The sequence below is a fragment of the Ranitomeya variabilis genome, chromosome 8, assembly GCF_051348905.1.
Source record: "Ranitomeya variabilis isolate aRanVar5 chromosome 8, aRanVar5.hap1, whole genome shotgun sequence".
Classification (NCBI taxonomy): domain Eukaryota; kingdom Metazoa; phylum Chordata; class Amphibia; order Anura; family Dendrobatidae; genus Ranitomeya; species Ranitomeya variabilis.
Genome location: NC_135239.1, coordinates 11,838,465 through 11,856,465, shown reverse-complemented (window position 1 = coordinate 11,856,465; position 18,001 = coordinate 11,838,465). Strand labels below are relative to the sequence as shown.

Genomic DNA, 18,001 nt, shown 5'->3' with positions numbered 1-18,001 from the left:
AATCTTTTCTCTAACCGTCCGTTCATTATTATCCACCTTCACACAGACTCCCTGAAACGGGTCTTGGCGTTTATGTCCCATTACGGGACTCCCGTACCCCTTTAGTTGTGGAGTCGGGCCCGCTAAGCTGCTTTACTATTTATATTGTCAGGAAACCACTTACATCTAATCTCCTTCCTACACACCGCATGTCAGTGCAACAAATGTAGTGGTTCAGTTCTGCAGACCATTTGTGTTGGGTGATACAACATTAATGCACTTTGTAGCGTTAAGCAATTAATACAGAGCTCATCTAGCAGGAGCCGTCAGTAACCCGTCACGATCCCGCTCAGCAGTGTTTCCATCTGTCTCCATTACCGGCTGATCTGCTGCACAACTGCTCATATCCCGCACATCATTAGAAGACGGTGGAGTCACTAGACGGATGGCTCGGACTGGAGCGCTCCATTAAAGGTTTAAGGCTTTATCTTCTGGGGCATTACGTTTCTTTGATGTCTTCTGACTATCACTGGATAGCATATCCTTAATGAGAGCCGAAAATGAATTGCTAAGATACTCTCCGGAATTATTTTGCAATGTGGTGAATACACGACATGCAGCGCACCTAGAGAGGACATTACAAATGTAGCAGAGCTCTTTAGGTTTGCATTGTGATTAATGAAGTTAAGGGGGCCATCTGCACTGCGCATGCGCCGCTAGCCTCAAGCAAGTGCACCCCACCGAGTTTAACTGTGCATGCCCCAGAGCAAGAGGACAACGACGCTTGCACGCAATTCTGGACTGACGGGTCCTGTTCTCAGGTATGTCAATCAAGCAAAAATGGGCATTTTTAGGGCATAGTCACTAGGATTTTCTGCCAAAAAGCTCTACCTTGAGGGTGTGCGGAAATTAAATTGGTTATTTTAAATTAAATTAAAGAATATTAAAATAAATGAGTATGCCCATCTCCAAGATCCTATACCATTATGTAGTAGTTGTAAATTAAGTTAGCAAATTCCTCCAATTAATGTAATAGAAATGTAATATAGTTCTTCTAATTAGCTATGTCCCTTACCCCATGTGCAGTAGCTTAGGTATCCATGGTTACGACCACTAGCAGCTAACTAACCAACTGTCACTATATAAGTGGCCCTAGCCATGGATATCTAAGCTACTGCAGCGCCCTGGACATGGGGTAAACGACATAGCAAATTAGAAGAACTATACTACATTGCTAATTGAAGGTATTTGCTAATATTATTATTATTATTATTATTATACCTTCTACATATTGGGATAGGACCTTAGAGATGGTAATACCCCTCTAATTTTTTTTACTGCATATAAGGAAACATAAAGAGTTAAAGTAACAAAAAACACATTTGTTTAAAGACAAATTGTTGCGGCCATTAAAATGGGTTTTCACTCCTTTTTTTTAATTTTCTATTTGTCCCCATTGTGGTAAAAAAAATAAGAATTAGAATATACTTCTGAGAAGAAACAGGATTATATCTTAATTACCCAAATGACTATTTATAGAAAACCAAGAAGAATAATCTGTTATGTGGTAAAAAATAAGAATTAGAATATACTTCTGAGAAGAAACAGGATTATATCTTAATTACCCAGACGAATATTTTTAAAAAAACAAGAAGAATAATCTGTTATCCATACTTTTGCTTGTGTAAGCCTGTAATATTGACTTGTAAGCTGATATTTCATATAACATAGTGTGCTCTTATCTTTGATTATTAGTGATGTTTGCTGATATGCTAATTATGCATTGTGTTATGGAGTCAGTTTGTTGTCTTTGAAAGCAGATAGGGAAAATCTATGCAAATAGATTACATAATCAAGTAATGCTACTTGATCTCATCCCCATTCTTCCCCTTATCTGTGATGCTGGACTGAAGGACACTTGTTAAATCTAAAAATAGGTCAAATGCCTCTGTATAAAGAGACTCAGAGATTCTGCCAAGACATATACATCCAAAGGACCAGAGACAGGACAGTAGCCAATTCATCATGGCTCCATCATGAGGGACACGGATCTATCATTCTACAGGAAACAAGCTAGGGGTTTTCGGCTCAGGTTGGAAGAATACAGATCTGCTGAACCATGGATACATTTGGAGAAAGCCAGAATTGGGACCTGCTGGTCACCTGTTTCCATGGAGACATTTAGAGAAGTCAGGTTGTGATATTCGGATCAACTGGCCTTGTACCTTGTATGGACTCAATGGACTGTCATCTTCTTATGCTTGTCGTTACCTCCTATCTGTGTGCATGCCACAGGTGGGGTAGTCGACCCTGGACGATCTGAAGCTACAGCTGCTATAATCCCGGCGAGTTAGCGGCAGGGTGAGACTCTGTAATGTGCACCATCTTGGGTATTGTTCTGGGACTGTTCTACGTGTTATCTGTTTTGTGGTTCAATAAAGCATTGGCATCCTGTGATACGCTCACACTGTGCTGTCTGAGTAGCGCTATGCCCATGCAGATCCGGGGCACCAGCCGACCTCCCGTGTCTCCACAGCTTCCAAACCCCCAGTCCTCTTCTGTCCTGCTGACTGCGTCCCCCACCTCTCCTTCTCCACTGATTTGCCGATCACGCTGGAAGAGAAGGAGAGGAGTTCACAAATTAAGCAACTTTTGACTTTCTGCATATTCTTTACCTTTCTCCTCTTCCATAGATTATCATGACGCCTACATGTGAGCGGCCCGATGAGAAGATGCTTTCATTGCTTGTAATCACATCTAATGGCCTTTTTTGAAAGAAAAACTGGGAGCAGCAGTCGTCAGGTCTGGGTAAACACTAGGCCTCATTTATCAAAACAGCCTTCGTTGCCCATAGCAACCTATCACATTGCAGCTTTTATTTTTCAAAATCTGTTTAACAAATGAAAGCTGTACTCTGATTGGTTGCTGTGGGCAATGAAGGCAGTTTTGATAAATGAGGCCTAGTGTTTACCCAGACCTGACGACTGCTGCTCCCATTTGGCGCTGAGGTTCATTTTTTGTTTTTGGTTCAGCTCCGATCCGAAGTGCGAGATTAAACGTCCGTCATTAAATCTCCGATTCCCTTTTATGAGCAAATATCTCAATAAGTTCTATATAAATAACAGTTAGGAGTAAGTGCTGCACACACGACGCCTCAGCCCTTCTGCCAATGTGACCGCAGGAGATATACAGCAAATCCTTCCTGGCAAACTCTCTGACACCAGAGATAAGAGGCATCCAGAACATGGGACAAAGCGCAATATTAGAAGAATAATCACATTGCTCCATGAGTGAATCTCTCAGCATCAGAGACATGGCTGCTTCCTTTTCACAAACAGCGCCACATCTGGCCACAGGTCGTGTGTGTTAGTGCAGCCTATTCTCTTCCATGAGATGCAATACCTGCCTGTGGAGCCGTGCTTATTCTGAAGTGTGTGCACCCAATTAAAGGGGTTTTCAAAGCTCATAGAAAATTTCTGCAGTCAGTCTGTGTGACTGCAGATTTCTGTATCGTGACAGCGTGCAATGCACACACTGTCAGGATTCCCCTGCATTTCTAGCATTAGTGACTTGTCAGTTTGGACACTTGTGATCATCTGCTGATCAGAGACTCATCTTTTAATGTTCTTTTGAGAGAAGCAGATGAGAGTTTAGTCGTCAGGCCATGTGACCGCACACTCCAGCTGGAAATACAGGGGAATCTGCACTGCGTGCAATGTGCACACTGTCACGATGGCTGCAGAAATTCCCCTTGAGCTTGAAAAATCCCTTTAAGTTTTTTTTTTTTAATACTGTGTACATGAATCAGTCCAGTATCTGCTGACTAATGACCTATGTGGTGGTTACTGGTCGTGCCATGGCTCTCGGTATTCTCTGGAGTGTAGGAGGTGAGACCTGATCCTGTCTTCCAGATGCCAGTAATTCCCAGTGATTACTGGAACATCATGGAAGCCGGTGGCGAGAAGGATTCCAGGGAAGGTCTCTTTAATAACAGGATGTTGGGGCCTAAGTATATACACGCCATGTGCTGCCTGCTGGATTATGTGATTGGGCTGAAGTGGCTGTCACTCGGGTAAATACTCGGCAGACCACCGCGCTTTCAGGCGCTGGATTTATTTCCGCCATGTGACCCTTTCTATAAACCGCACGTCTTCCATGTCTCTTAAAGGAGTTCTCCAGAATTAGAAAGTGGTTTTTCCCTGGTAACGCAGCTCACTGCCAGGCACTTGAATGAGGAGTAGCAATTTTTGTTGTTGTTGTAATTCTGCGTTGTGTCGTCCCTCTATATTACTTGCATTATTTTCTTAGAATTGTGCATTGTGCTTTCCCTCTGTTATTCCTCTTAGAAATGTATAAATAGATAAGGAGCCAGATATGATTATTCCATTTGTCCATTTGTAAGGATGAAAAGAAGAATAGTAACACCCAGCTGAGGAGTAACAGGGACGGACCAGCACAGAGTTCTGGGAATCTGTATATTGTAAAATGTCAAGAGAGATCCAAAGGGTCTGCAATCAATAAAAGACCAAGGGAGACCCCTGATGATTCCTGGAGCACATGCTGATGGGACATGCTGGGAGTTGTAGTACTGCAGTGCAGCACATTTCTCTACGATCAGTTATGGCTGAGATAACTGTGTCAGTGATTAATGGTGCCACTTGTCTCTGTTACATTGATGTAGAGTGTATGGATAGATACAGATTTATTTGCTAAATTTTCAGGATTAAATTCCAGGATGATAATAAATCACTTTATAAGGCCGGTTTCACACGTCAGTGGCTCCGGTACGTGAGGTGACAGTTTCCTCACGTACCGGAGACACTGACACACGTAGACCCATAAAAATCAATGCATCTGTGCAGATGTCATTGATTTTTTGCGGACCGTGTCTCCGTGTGCCAAACACGGAGACATGTCAGTGTTCGTGGGAGCGCACGTATTACACGGACCCAATAGAGTCAATGGGTCCGTGTAAAACACGGACCTCACACGGACATTCTCCGTCTGGGGTCCGTGTGCGTGCAGGAGACAGCGCTACAGTAAGCGCTGTCCCCCCCACATGGTGCTGAAGCCGCGATTCATATGTTCCCTGTAGCAGCGTTTGCTGCAGAGAAAATATGAATAATAGTGTTTAAATGAAAGATCTACCTGTCCGACGCCCCCCCACCCCCTGTGCGCCCCCCCGCTGGTCAGAAAATACTTACCCGGGTCCCCCGTCGGCTGTCGCTCCTTCCTGGTCTGGCCGCGGCTTACTGTATGCGGTCACGTGGGGCCGATCATTTACAATCATGAATAGTCGGCTCCGCCCCTATGGGAGGTGGAGCCACATATTCATGACTGTAAATGATCGGGCCCACGTGACCGCATACACTAGAAGCCGCGGCCAGACCAGGAAGGAGCGACAGCCGACGGGGGACCCGGGTAAGTATTTTCTGACCAGCGGGGGGGGGGGCGCACAGGGGGTGGGGGGGCGGCGGACACATAGATCTTTATTTTAAACACTATTATTCATATTTTCTCTGCAGCAAACGCTGCTACAGGGAACATATGAATCGCGGCTTCAGCATGATGCAGAGTGGGTACCACACGCTCCGTGTGGTACCCACTCGCCATACGGGCGGCACACGTGTGCCGCACGTATGGCCTCCGTGAGTTCCCAGGCACACGGACACGGATAACTCCGGTACCGATTTATTCCGGTACCGGAATTATCTGGACGTGTGGGACAGCCCTAAGGAGGTGATGAGTGATGTGAGGTTCTGTGCACGGATGTGTTATGTAATGATCTAATGTTGTCACAAATGAAGGAAAATGGCATTATGCTAAGCAAGCCCCGTGTACGCCTGCTTAAAGGGGCTGTAGGGGTTATAATATTGAAGGTGTAAGCTTAAAGGGAACCTGTCAGAAACTGTAACCCACCCAAACCATTTATATGGCAGTGTAGCGCTTTAAAAAAATAAGCTACTCGATCCCTTTATGACCCTAAAGTGCTGCTCCAGCAGGAGAAATCACATTTTTACATTCTGGCTGGAAGTGCATTGGGGTGTTACCATGCACTTACAGCTTCTTAACTTCCGCTGGATTCCATAATTAGCAGCACTCCTCCCTGGTTGATTGGCAGGTCGTCTGCTCTGGTACTCTGGCCACAGACCTGTCAATCAGCCAGGTGAGGGTTCTGCTATGTACTGAATACAGCGTGAGACTGAGAAGCTGTAAGTGCACCATCACGCCCCAATGCACTTCCAGTTATAACTGCAAAACGCAATTTCATCTGAACCTATGATACTGAATAGCAATAAGCTGCGATACCCTGGAAAGCCGCGCACAAATGTGCATGGTCAGCAGTGAAGCACATGTGGTGCAGGCTGATCTAGCTGACAGCTAGTGAGAGGAGGGAAGGACAGGAATCGGATCCCCACTATTCTGATGGCCTGTCCCAACAATAGGCGCCAGGAGCTGGACCCCCAACTACCACATATCGATTCTTCATCTGTATCATAGTCTCCCAAATCCTGAAACTAAAATTAGGAATGCGTTAATGCCACAAACCTCAGGATAGTTCATCAGTATCAGATTGGTGGGGGTCTGACAGCCGTTCCCCCCATGACCAGCTGTTATCAGCCCCTGCAGCTTCTGGATGTACACAGTGTATGAATCCGCAATAGCTCAGCGCTGTGCACTCTATAGTGGTCGTTCACGGTACTGCAGCTCAGATCCCAATCACTTCAATAAGAGCTGAGCTGCAGTACCAAGCGCGGCCACTACACAGTGTGCGGAGCTGAGCTGGAGCTGAGCTGTTTTGGCTCTGCACACCGTGTACATCCGGTCGTTGCAGGGACTAATAACAGCAAATAGCTGGGGGTGCTAAGTGTTGGACCTCCATTGGTCTGATAGTTCATCAGTATCTTTCTTGCCGACAACCCCTTTGAAGTTATTTTATTTAATTTATACTGCCATATGGCGCTTTCTGCAAACGCTACATCTCCTACAATAAACGGCAGCAAGAAAAAAAGCTGCAAGGAAAAGCGAGACTTTGATAAAACTTGAGAAAAGGATAAAACATCTGGCAGCATTTATTGCATTTCTTAGGGGTTTTAATTGAAAATTTTATGTAAGTAATAATGACATAAGAAAAGTTAAATGATTAAGTGTGTACAGTAAGCTCATAAAGGCGCTCGTCCAGATGTCACAACAGTACGAAGAAGCAATAAAGTCTGCCTTCTTAGGAAGTCGTGTTGGGAGTACTAAAAGATCTGCAAATGGCTTATTTGTTTCAAAAATAGCGCCACCCTGTCCACAGGTTATGTGTGGTATTACAGAAAAGATCTATGAACTTCAATGGGGCTGAGGTGCAGCACCAGACATCACCATGGGCAGGGGTGGCGCTGTTGCTTTGTTTTTGTAATTCTGGATAATTCCTTTAATCTAAATTATTTATTTGGCAACCTAGGCAGACTACAACCCCCAGCATGCCCAGACAGATGTTTCTATTACTTAATCAGGTAACTATAGGGCAAAGGTAGCAATCTCGCCGAGGCTCTGGTGTTTGAGGTGGTCAACGGACCCTTACGACATTGGTATTGTAACCAGCACGATAGGTGGGGCGCCCGATTACACGATCTTCATCTTCGGAGACATTTTCCATCAGTCAGCCTCTCCAGAATCAAAATGCTGGGACATGCGATAAATCTGCCGCTGATCAGCAACACTTTAGAGGAAAAGTCCATTTAAAGTCATGATTAGGAAGCAGTATTTATAGATAGTGATAAGTGGGTGACACATTTATGGGGCTTCTCACCGGCTCCCTGACTAATCCCGCTGCTGGGGATGTGTCTGGATGGTCTCCAGCACTGTAAACATCATCTCCAGCAGGATTGGGGGATTTGCCATTTATCAGGACGTATGGCGGACACGTAGGTGGATGGATCATTGCAAGACATGTAATGCCACTACCAAAACGTGCACCTGTGCGATCACCACGTCAGCCCTACGTAGAGTTGATGAAGCTTATACCCATAGATCCACTGCTGGGGATGCCCCTGCATACGTCCATCTCATGCATCACATGACCGCTGCAGTCAATCACTGGCCACAGCAGTTTCCTTTAATGCAGCAAAGCTGGACAAATCAGACAGCAGATGGAGCAGCGATGATCAGTAAAGCAGAACATTATGTGAGGCTCAGTGGAGCTGGAAGCATTGGATGGTAAAGAGGATACAGGTCCTTCTCAAAAAATTAGCATATAGTGTTAAATTTCATTATTTACCATAATGTAATGATTACAATTAAACTTTCATATATTATAGATTCATTATCCACCAACTGAAATGTGTCAGGTCTTTTATTGTTTTAATACTGATGATTTTGGCATACAACTCCTGATAACCCAAAAAACCTGTCTCAATAAATTAGCATATTTCACCCGTCCAATCAAATAAAAGTGTTTTTTAATAACAAACAAAAAAACCATCAAATAATAATGTTCAGTTATGCACTCAATACTTGGTCGGGAATCCTTTGGCAGAAATGACTGCTTCAATGCGGCGTGGCATGGAGGCAATCAGCCTGTGACACTGCTGAGATGTTATGGAGGCCCAGGATGCTTCAATAGCGGCCTTAAGCTCATCCAGAGTGTTGGGTCTTGCGTCTCTCAACTTTCTCTTCACAATATCCCACAGATTCTCTATGGGGTTCAGGTCAGGAGAGTTGGCAGGCCAATTGAGCACAGTAATACCATGGTCAGTAAACCATTTACCAGTGGTTTTGGCACTGTGAGCAGGTGCCAGGTCGTGCTGAAAAATGAAATCTTCATCTCCATAAAGCATTTCAGCCGATGGAAGCATGAAGTGCTCCAAAACCTCCTGATAGCTAGCTGCACTGACCCTGCCCTTGATGAAACACAGTGGACCAACACCAGCAGCTGACATGGCACCCCACACCATCACTGACTGTGGGTACTTGACACTGGACTTCAGGCATTTTGGCATTTCCTTCTCCCCAGTCTTCCTCCAGACTCTGGCACCTTGATTTCCGAATGACATGCAAAATTTGCTTTCATCAGAAAAAAGTACTTGGGACCACTTAGCAACAGTCCAGTGCTGCTTCTCTGTAGCCCAGGTCAGGCGCTTCTGCCGCTGTTTACCTGGGGAATGCGGCACCTGTAGCCCATTTCATGCACACGCCTGTGCACGGTGGCTCTGGATGTTTCCACACCAGACTCGGTCCACTGCTTCCTCAGGTTCCCCAAGGTCTGGAATCGGTCCTTCTCCACAATCTTCCTCAGGGTCCGGTCACCTCTTCTCGTTGTACAGCGTTTTCTGCCACATTGTTTCCTTCCAACAGACTTACCATTGAGGTGCCTTGATACAGCACTCTGGGAACAGCCTATTTGTTGAGAAATTTATTTCTGGGTCTTACCCTCTTGCTTGAGGGTGTCAATGATGGCCTTCTTGACATCTGCCAGGTCGCTAGTCTTACCCATGATGGGGCTTTTGAGTAATGAACCAGGCAGGGAGTTTTTAAAAGCCTCAGGTATCTTTTGCATGTGTTTAGAGTTAATTAGTTGATTCAGAAGATTAGGGTAATAGGTCATTTAGAGAACCTTTTCTTGATATGCTAATTTATTGAGACAGGTTTTTTGGGTTATCAGGAGTTGTAGGCCAAAATCATCAGTATTAAAACAATAAAAGACCTGACAAATTTCAGTTGGTGGATAATGAATCTATAATATATGAAAGTTTAATTGTAATCATTACATTATGGTAAATAATGAAATTTAACACTATATGCTAATTTTTTGAGAAGGACCTGTACATGGCAATATGGACAGACACCTTGGAATAGCAGAGTTGTGCAGACAGCACTTTGAAACAGGGGAGATGTGTTTGTAATCAAGTACCTTGGTGTAGTATGTACTGACAGCACTTTGAAACAGAAGAAATGAGTAGACAGACAGAGTTGAGTGCACAGACAGCACTTAGGAACAGCAGAGCTGAGTTACAGTCAGGTTCCTTTATAGCAGACTAGAGTGTGTAGATAGCACCCAAGAACAGCAAAGCTGAGAAGGCAGTCACCTTGTCCTAGCAGAGCTAAGTGTGCTGGCAGCATACACGCACAACAGAGCCGAGTCCGCAGTCATGTTCCTTATAGTAGGGCCGAATATATGAAGAGCACACAGTAACAACAGAGTCAGGCACTCATTGTAGCAGATCCGGGTGTGCTGAGAGCAACAAAGAACAGCAGGGGTAAGGTAAGTCAGGCACCTTGTTTTAGCAGAGCTGAATATGCAAACAGCAGCCATGAACAGAAAGCTAAGTTGGCAGTCATGTGTAACACCCCAGGGTCCTGGTTGCTACAGTGGCATTGCTTTCCTCACGGGGAGAGTGATGTCACACTTAGAAGAGATCTTCCCTTTCTTCCATCAGGTAAACACAAACATGCAACATGTTCACACTCCAGGCCAGAAGGGGGAGCTCTGAACCCGGTTTTCAGGGGAACTTCCCTGGACATATATTCTGGCTGGAGGGGAAGTGAGTGAGTAGTCTGTCAGGAGGACGAGGAGAGTGCAGTCGGACAGTAAGTGTTGGAAGGACTGAAGGGGCCGTGCAGCCAGAGTTGCTGCAGCTCCTGGAGAAAGAGAATACAGAAGGAAAGAACAGATTGTAGAGAGCGTGCAGAAGAGCAAAGCACAGGAGAGTGACATCTGAGAAGGATAACTGTGACTGGGCTACCTCCATGGGAGAGCGCAGATACCGGTAGCCGGAAGACCAAGGTTGTGTCGGAGTCTAAGAGGCACAGCAGAAACTGGCAGGACAGCTGGACTATAAGTCACCTGTCCTCCCTAATACCCAGGAGGCACAGTGGCGCATAGAGCCCGGGTCGTGATAGAGACCCTGTAAAAAGGCTCGAGCCACCTGTCATACGGGTTTGTGTCCCACCTTTATGGAGGACAGAGAGGAACTGTGAGGTCCTTGCCAGAAGCCATAGGCAGGAAGGCACTACAACATCACTGCGCTAATAGGAAGGCTTTCATCTCCACCTGGTAGAGGGGACTCTGAACTTGCTTCCAAGCCAGCCGGACCCTGCCTGTACCTGTGATCTGGTGCCCACGGACCGGATCACTGCCACCGTGACAACCCCTTTAATTGCGACCGAACCCGGCACCGATTACCCCACTGCCCTGGTGGGCGACTCACATGCATCTTGCAGAGATGAGTATGTGGACAGCGCCACTAACAGGAGAGCGCCAGCCAGGCACCTTTTTGTAGCTGATCTGAGTCTACGGACAGCACACAGGAACAGCAGAGCTGAGTTGGCAGTCATGCACCTTTTTGTAGCAAAACCGAGTGTGCGGAAAGCCCCCATTAACAGCAGAGATGAGTTGGCAATCAGTTGCTGTAGCACAGCCGAATGTTTGGACACAACCGAGGAGCGGCAGAGCTTATTCCTGATACGTACGTGGTATCTCTTTTTGATTTAGTCTTTATTTTAAATAAATAATAAGAAACAGAATTACAAGAACAAGTTGAGTTTTTGGGCCAATAACTCGCCCTTTAGCCCGATAGCGTGATTTTTCTCATATCTTGATTGTTCATCTGTGTCTTACTGTGAAAGTTTATGGAATATTATTCCTGCTCGGGCCAAAGCCTTCTCCAAAGACAAATAGGAGATTGTGTCCAAGAATTATTTCGGCTCCGCTTCATGAGCTCTACAATTACACGGAGTTTTTCTTTTTTTTTCTTTTTCTTGTGGCTTTTAACCCCTTCCTCGCCCAGGGATGTTGTTAAGCTTCATTACTCACAATGTAACTCACTCCAGACCTTGTGGAGAATCTTGTGGTTTGCCCCAGAAACCTGCAGACCTTCTTATAGAGGCTCGGAGCAATCGAGTCCCTGTTCTTGGCAGAGTCCGACGTGAATTAAACCGCTGTGAAATGTAATGAGTGAACACAGGAAAATTATTTATTGTGGAGCATTCGTCAAGAAGAATTTCTTATTTTTAATATCCTATCCTAAGTCCTAATATCCTAAGTCATAGACTCGTTAAAGGGTTGATTGTGACTTGTAGGATCACTGATTCCAACAGGTGGCGCTATAGAGTTCAAGTCCTCTTTTTCTCTGAAGAGGCAATTAGCATATTATTTTTAATAAAAATACCAAAAAATCATTTCCATGTAAATTTGTGATCATTGGTTGGAACAAGCCAGTGGATCTAAAGAAAAGGTAAATATGAGGAGCTGCTTGATGCCACCACACACAAAGGAAAGTCCCGGTGTCCTCATCCGATGTTAAGGATTTCAGTATATTTTCCTCATTGTTTGGGAAAACTATGGCTGATTTACTAACCCTATGCCACTCCCCTTTTCTACCAAGCCACGCCCATTTGCGTAAAAAGCCGCAAAAGTGTCTAACACGCATCAAAAACAGCTCGGCCCTTTGTGCGTCTGTATAGATCACGTCTCTGTGCCGCTTCTCATCTCCTGTTAAATCTCTTAGGACACTGCTATATGGGGCTGGAATTTTTCAAGTAATTTTTTTGTCTTTATTTTTGCACAGGTGGAGGATTTTGCGTCCAAATCATCAAAGTGGAACATGATGTTTGATGAATTTTGTAATTTTGTTTGCGTAAATTCAAAGATAGTTTTCTTTTTTTCTTTTGCACTTTTGAAACTTTTAAGAAGCAAAAGTTGCATAAAAAGTTTTAGTAGCTTTAAAACGTTGCATATTAGTCTTTAACTGCGCCAACAATTTAGAAAGATTTTATTCCTCATTAGTTACTGGAGTACAATTAAAAAAAAAATAAAATAAATTGCAATGTTTTTGAAAAGTCACAATATTGAATTAGGTTGAAGCAAAACCCCACGGCCATGAGGCCAAACATAGAAAACAGATTAATGTAAAAAAGGCAGAAATTAAAAAAATGTAAAAGGCACAGAATTCACTATTAGAACCACTTTTACTGCAGAAAGAAGAGGTGCAAAAGCCATGATGAACCGGACCCTAATTTATTTTCCTGTTACCTCACTGCGATTCCTTGAGCCATAACGTTTTAGTTACGGTTTTCAGTACACAGTTAGTCGGGGTAGACGTAGGAAGGCTTGCTCTTTGTGGGTCAAGCTCCATTTCGAAAAGGATCCATCTTAGGAACGTAACGTGGAAAATTGTTCTTAGATTTTTTTTTAGAACTGATAAAATCACCAATTCTGCAGTTATTTGGGTATTTTGCTTTTACAGTGTTAGAAATTACATCAAGCCCTTATTCTGTGGGATGATTATGGTGGTGCCACGTTTGGACAAAATTAGGTAATGGCTACTTTTAAAGTAAGGAACGGTGTAAATGATTAAGCCCTGCGTATTTTTCTAACTATAAGCATATCGTACCTTTTTCCCCAAAAACTTGGGTGGAAAATGGGGGGGTGTCTTATAGTTGTTGCGGCAGTGGTGGCGATGCTGTGGCCCGTTGTCAGCGGTCAGCAGAGCGCAGCCATTTTCCTGAAGCTGTTGGGCGCCGGAGGCCCAGCCAGATCTCAATCTGAGCACATGCTGCCTCCAGCAGCCAATTTCCTGAGACTGTGAGCTTCAGAAAAATGGCCGTTGACTGGAGCCACTTTTTTTTAACATGTTCTAATAAAGGTTTTTGGAACCCATCAGCTTTGGTATTCTCAGCTTTCCATATCCCCGATGATTTCTCATCTCCTGTTCTTCCAACCTTAGAATAGGTTTTCTTTACAAAAAGAGAAATGGTCCAGTTTTTCCTCCTAGCTAAGATGGATCGTCCACTTTGTCCATGACTCCAATGAGATAAACTGTGGAGTAGAATGGCGAGAAGCGCGGTCGTCCCGACAGTAAGCGCACGCTTACCAAACTGCTGCTCGCATTCCAAGATGTCCAAGAATGAAAAAAGAACAAACCAAAAAAAGGTCCTACGTGTTACAGAAGATGCGTGTTCCTACGTCAGGGGTTCTGATGGTCTGCAAGAGAACATCTTATATACAAGTACTGATCATAGGAACAACACGATCAGGCTTCAAAAGTCCGTAGAATTTATTAATTGAAAGACAAATAATTCAATTTTGTTATTTGGTGCCAATGTATCCAATTAAAATATCCACCGGATTTCACTGCGCGACATTTGTGTGAGATTATTGGCTCCTCTCCGGTGATGTTTTACTGCTTGTATACATCAAAATATTGATCCTGTAACTCACTCTCCGGATCGGTAGTATGATGTTTTGATATTGGATATCCTTTTTAATTTTTGTTTTATTATTCACATGTTCATGTTTTCTTTTATACATGAGCGTTTGGTTCTTCCAATGTATTTCTTTCGACATGGACTCCAGACAATGAATACCACTGTCGTGCTACATGTTATATGTTCCTTCATTATGAAATTTAAATTCCCTTGATTGTTACTAAATTCTTATATATTACATGTAGTTTTCCTCATACGCCACGCCTTGTATTTCTACAGCCGGTCAGGGTAGAGCATTGTATCGTATTTCTGTTACAGTTATTATTTTGAGACGACCAAATTCTCTCTATTATTTGGTTTCCTGTAAATAAATGATGGTCTTTGTGTTAATGAGGTCACCAATTATTTTTTCATTCCAGAGGTTTTTTTAATTATATTTCTGAGGATTCCCGTACTCTCATTACATTGGGTTATAATTGGGATACATAGTTGTAAATGTGTTGTTTTTTTTTGTTATCTTTTTGTGGCTGTAATTTTTCTCCCAATAATATTCCCTTGTTATTTCCCTAATTTCCTTGTGTGTCTTTCGTAATTCCTCTGTTATATCCCTTGTTTGCAACTTTGGTCACCAATAACTCAGCCTCCATTTTGTAATCATTTATTTTGCCACAGTCTCAGAAATTGACATTTAGTAGCAGCTAAGGAGAATATCTGATGGGAATCATGGACTTAACTGCGAAAAAAACTGGATTATTTCTCTCTTATAACAAAATCAATTCTAAGGTTGGTCACATTAGAGACAATATTTATTCCTGTATCACTAGATTTGTAGTTATATACATATTTTAATCATTTGCACAATTCCTTATGTTGCAAAAAGCTTTTTATTGCCTATTTTTATATTTTTGTTGACATTTGATATATGTGACCCATCGGGGCTTCTGATAAAAGTGCAGGTATTAATCTACTAAATAAATGTATATACTTTTTTATGGTTTACCACTTTTGTATGATAAGAACACTTACAATTTTTTTTAGCTCTATATTCTGAGATCCATACTTTTTTTTGTTTTACTGTCAATGGAGCTGTATTAATTTTTTTGGGGGGAATAAATGTAGCTTATTGATTTCATTTTGAGTTTCCATTTTAAATGACTTTTTGATGCCTTTTTGGGAAATGTGATAAAGCCACAACCACAATTCCTGCGTTGTTTTTAGTTGTTTTTTTTTGTATAATGGGTCACTTGTATAGTTGCGTCTCTAGTTAATACTGTCTATCAAGCATTGTAAAGTTGGCGGATGCCATGTACCCCACTTTTTGGGCTCCTGTACTTTTGTGCTTTGTAAATGCCATAACTCAGCTCAAGTTATATGTCGATTTGTCACCCACACCTCTTTCACTGAAATCACTGCCTTATCACTATTTCATGCTTTGTTGTAGTTTTCAAGAAAAGCTTCCTGCTCCGGTTGTCAAGAAATGAAATGGTTTCAGCGGAAGATGTTGTAATATATCCAAGATTCCTGTGGGTTTCAGGTTGTTTTCCTGTTGTGATCAGGACCAGCAGTGCGCCAAGCAATCCATATGGAAAAAACTCCTCTCTTCAAGTTAACGGCTGTACACAGTGTCAGGCTCCAGCCTTTAAGCTTTACAATAATGTACGGATAAATAAACCAAATTAGCTTCAAAAGTTTTCTCTTCCTTGAACCAAACCAAGGGAGACAGACCGCTCAAGCAGGACACATTTTTTTGTTTTCTCCTCTCATGCAGAATATTGATGGAGGGAGCCTGGTCTTCCCCAGGATTCAAACTGAGAACCTGTAGCATGGCAGGCAGCGTCACTACTATAAAGGATTTTCTCTGCTCAAAGATCTAAACAGTGGGCTTCTTCATTACACGCATGATGGACTGGTATACAGATAGGTATCTCTATATACCTGCATATTAGGGGTAAAAATAAAAGTCAGAGATATTTCTCCCTTATTAAATTAATGACAACTTCATGATCACATTTTAAATACATTTTTTAAAACAAACAATACACGGTACAAGTACAATATAGTGAATAGATCATTATCGCGATCTGTAAAAATGGCATGACTTCCTTTTTTTCTCATTAAAAAAGTTAATATAAATGTAACATCTACATATCTGTTTGTCAAAATAGCACTTAAAAAAAACTTCAGCTGGTCTTGTAAAAAAATAAGACCTTATATTTGGAAACTCGTGTAAAAAGAAAAAGTTATCGCTGTTACATCTTTGTGATAGCCGGACTCCTCGTGGCAGATTTGGGCCTCGAGAGCGGAGGAGAATATTTTAGTGCAAACATTTAATTTGGTGCCGTGAGCCACTGGGTTGATACGTTGTATCTGGTGTGAATTTTCTGCACCTAAAATCAGCTTTGTTTTACAGTCCGATTGCTGTTTTTTTGGAATCCATGGAGAAATTGGAGAAATTTCTTTTTTTTTTTATCACATATTTTAACCTCTTAACAACCAGAAGTATTTCCATTTTTGTGTTTTCGTTTTTTGCTTTCCTTCTTCCCAGAGCCATAACTTTTTTACTTTTTTGTCAATATGGCCATGTGAGGGCTTGTTTTTTGCAGGACAAGTTGTAATTTTGAACAACACCATTGGTTTTAACATATCGTATTTTTCTACCATGTTCACTAAATGCTAAACCTGACCTGCCATTATGATTCTCCAGGTCATTACGAGTTCATAGACACCAAACATGTCTAGTTTTTTTTTTTATTTAAGTACTGAAAAGAATTCCAAAGTTTGGTAACAAAAAAAAGGTGCCATTGCCTCCATTTTTCGTGATCTGGGGCTGGGTTAGGGCTTATTTTTTGTGCGCCGAGCTGATTCTTTTATTGATACCATTTTGGTGTAGATATGATCTTTTGATCTCCCGTTATTGCATTTTATTGCAATGTAGGGACGACCAAAAAAACCTAATTATGACGTTTTGCTGTTTAGCGATCGGGTTAATTCTTTTTTTTTATATTGATAGATCAGGTGATTCTGAATGCGGCAATACCAAATATGTGTATGTTTGTTTTTTTATTGTTTCATTTTGAATGGGGCGAAACGGGGGTGATTTGAACTTTTATATTTTTTTAATTTTCTTAATATTTTTAAAAACATTTTTTTTGCATGCTTCAATAGTCTCATAAGGATAGGCTAGCAATAGCAACGCACCAGAAAATCACTTTAACATGGAAGTCGCTTCAATAATGTGTCTGCCATTAAGCCACATCATCTGCATAGTTCAAAAAAGCATCTGGGACCTCAACAAGTCCCAGGATCTTACCGGATTGTCTGCCTGCTCACTAGAGAGCAGTGGTCTCCAAAGAGTGGTGCTCGAGCAAGTCAAAGCAAGTTATGTCCGCAGACTGGAAACCGCTGATACTGAGGCAACGGCCAGTGGTGGACGCAGATGGAAAGGGCCCCTGCACAAGACCAGTATAAGGGCTCTTTCCAGTCCAATAGTTCTGTATATGAGAGATGCCACTTGCTACTTTGGAGGTGTAAGTTGCCCACCAATCTTCTTTGGCCCCTTGTTGTCAGCACAGGTTGCACCAATGATATCTTCGCCCCTGGCAGATGCCATCGATTTATGGGATCTGGACACCTTCTAAATTATAATATTAATTGTTTTAATAGGTCAATCACAAGTTTCATATTCCCATTAACTTACAAAAAGCTTCCTCCATGGCACTCATTGCAGTGTAATACCTGCAAGACGCAGAAACAAAACGGTTGAAAAATGTTAATCAAAAATCATTTGACAAAATTCTATTTATTTGTTTCATCAAAAAATGTGCAACAC

At 42.5% G+C, this 18,001-nt stretch overlaps 1 long non-coding RNA gene across 2 annotated transcripts; it reads left to right on the top strand.

The window, feature by feature from the left end:
* Positions 1–16,115, top strand: LOC143787510 (uncharacterized). Of its 2 annotated transcripts, none has more exons than XR_013218390.1 (3): positions 1–453; positions 14,845–14,955; positions 15,614–16,115. It is a non-coding gene; the product is annotated as an uncharacterized LOC143787510 (long non-coding RNA). The 2 variants fall into 2 exon arrangements; XR_013218389.1 differs by lacking the exon at positions 1–453 and adding an exon at positions 1,126–1,223.
* Positions 16,116–18,001: the final 1,886 nt, after the last annotated feature.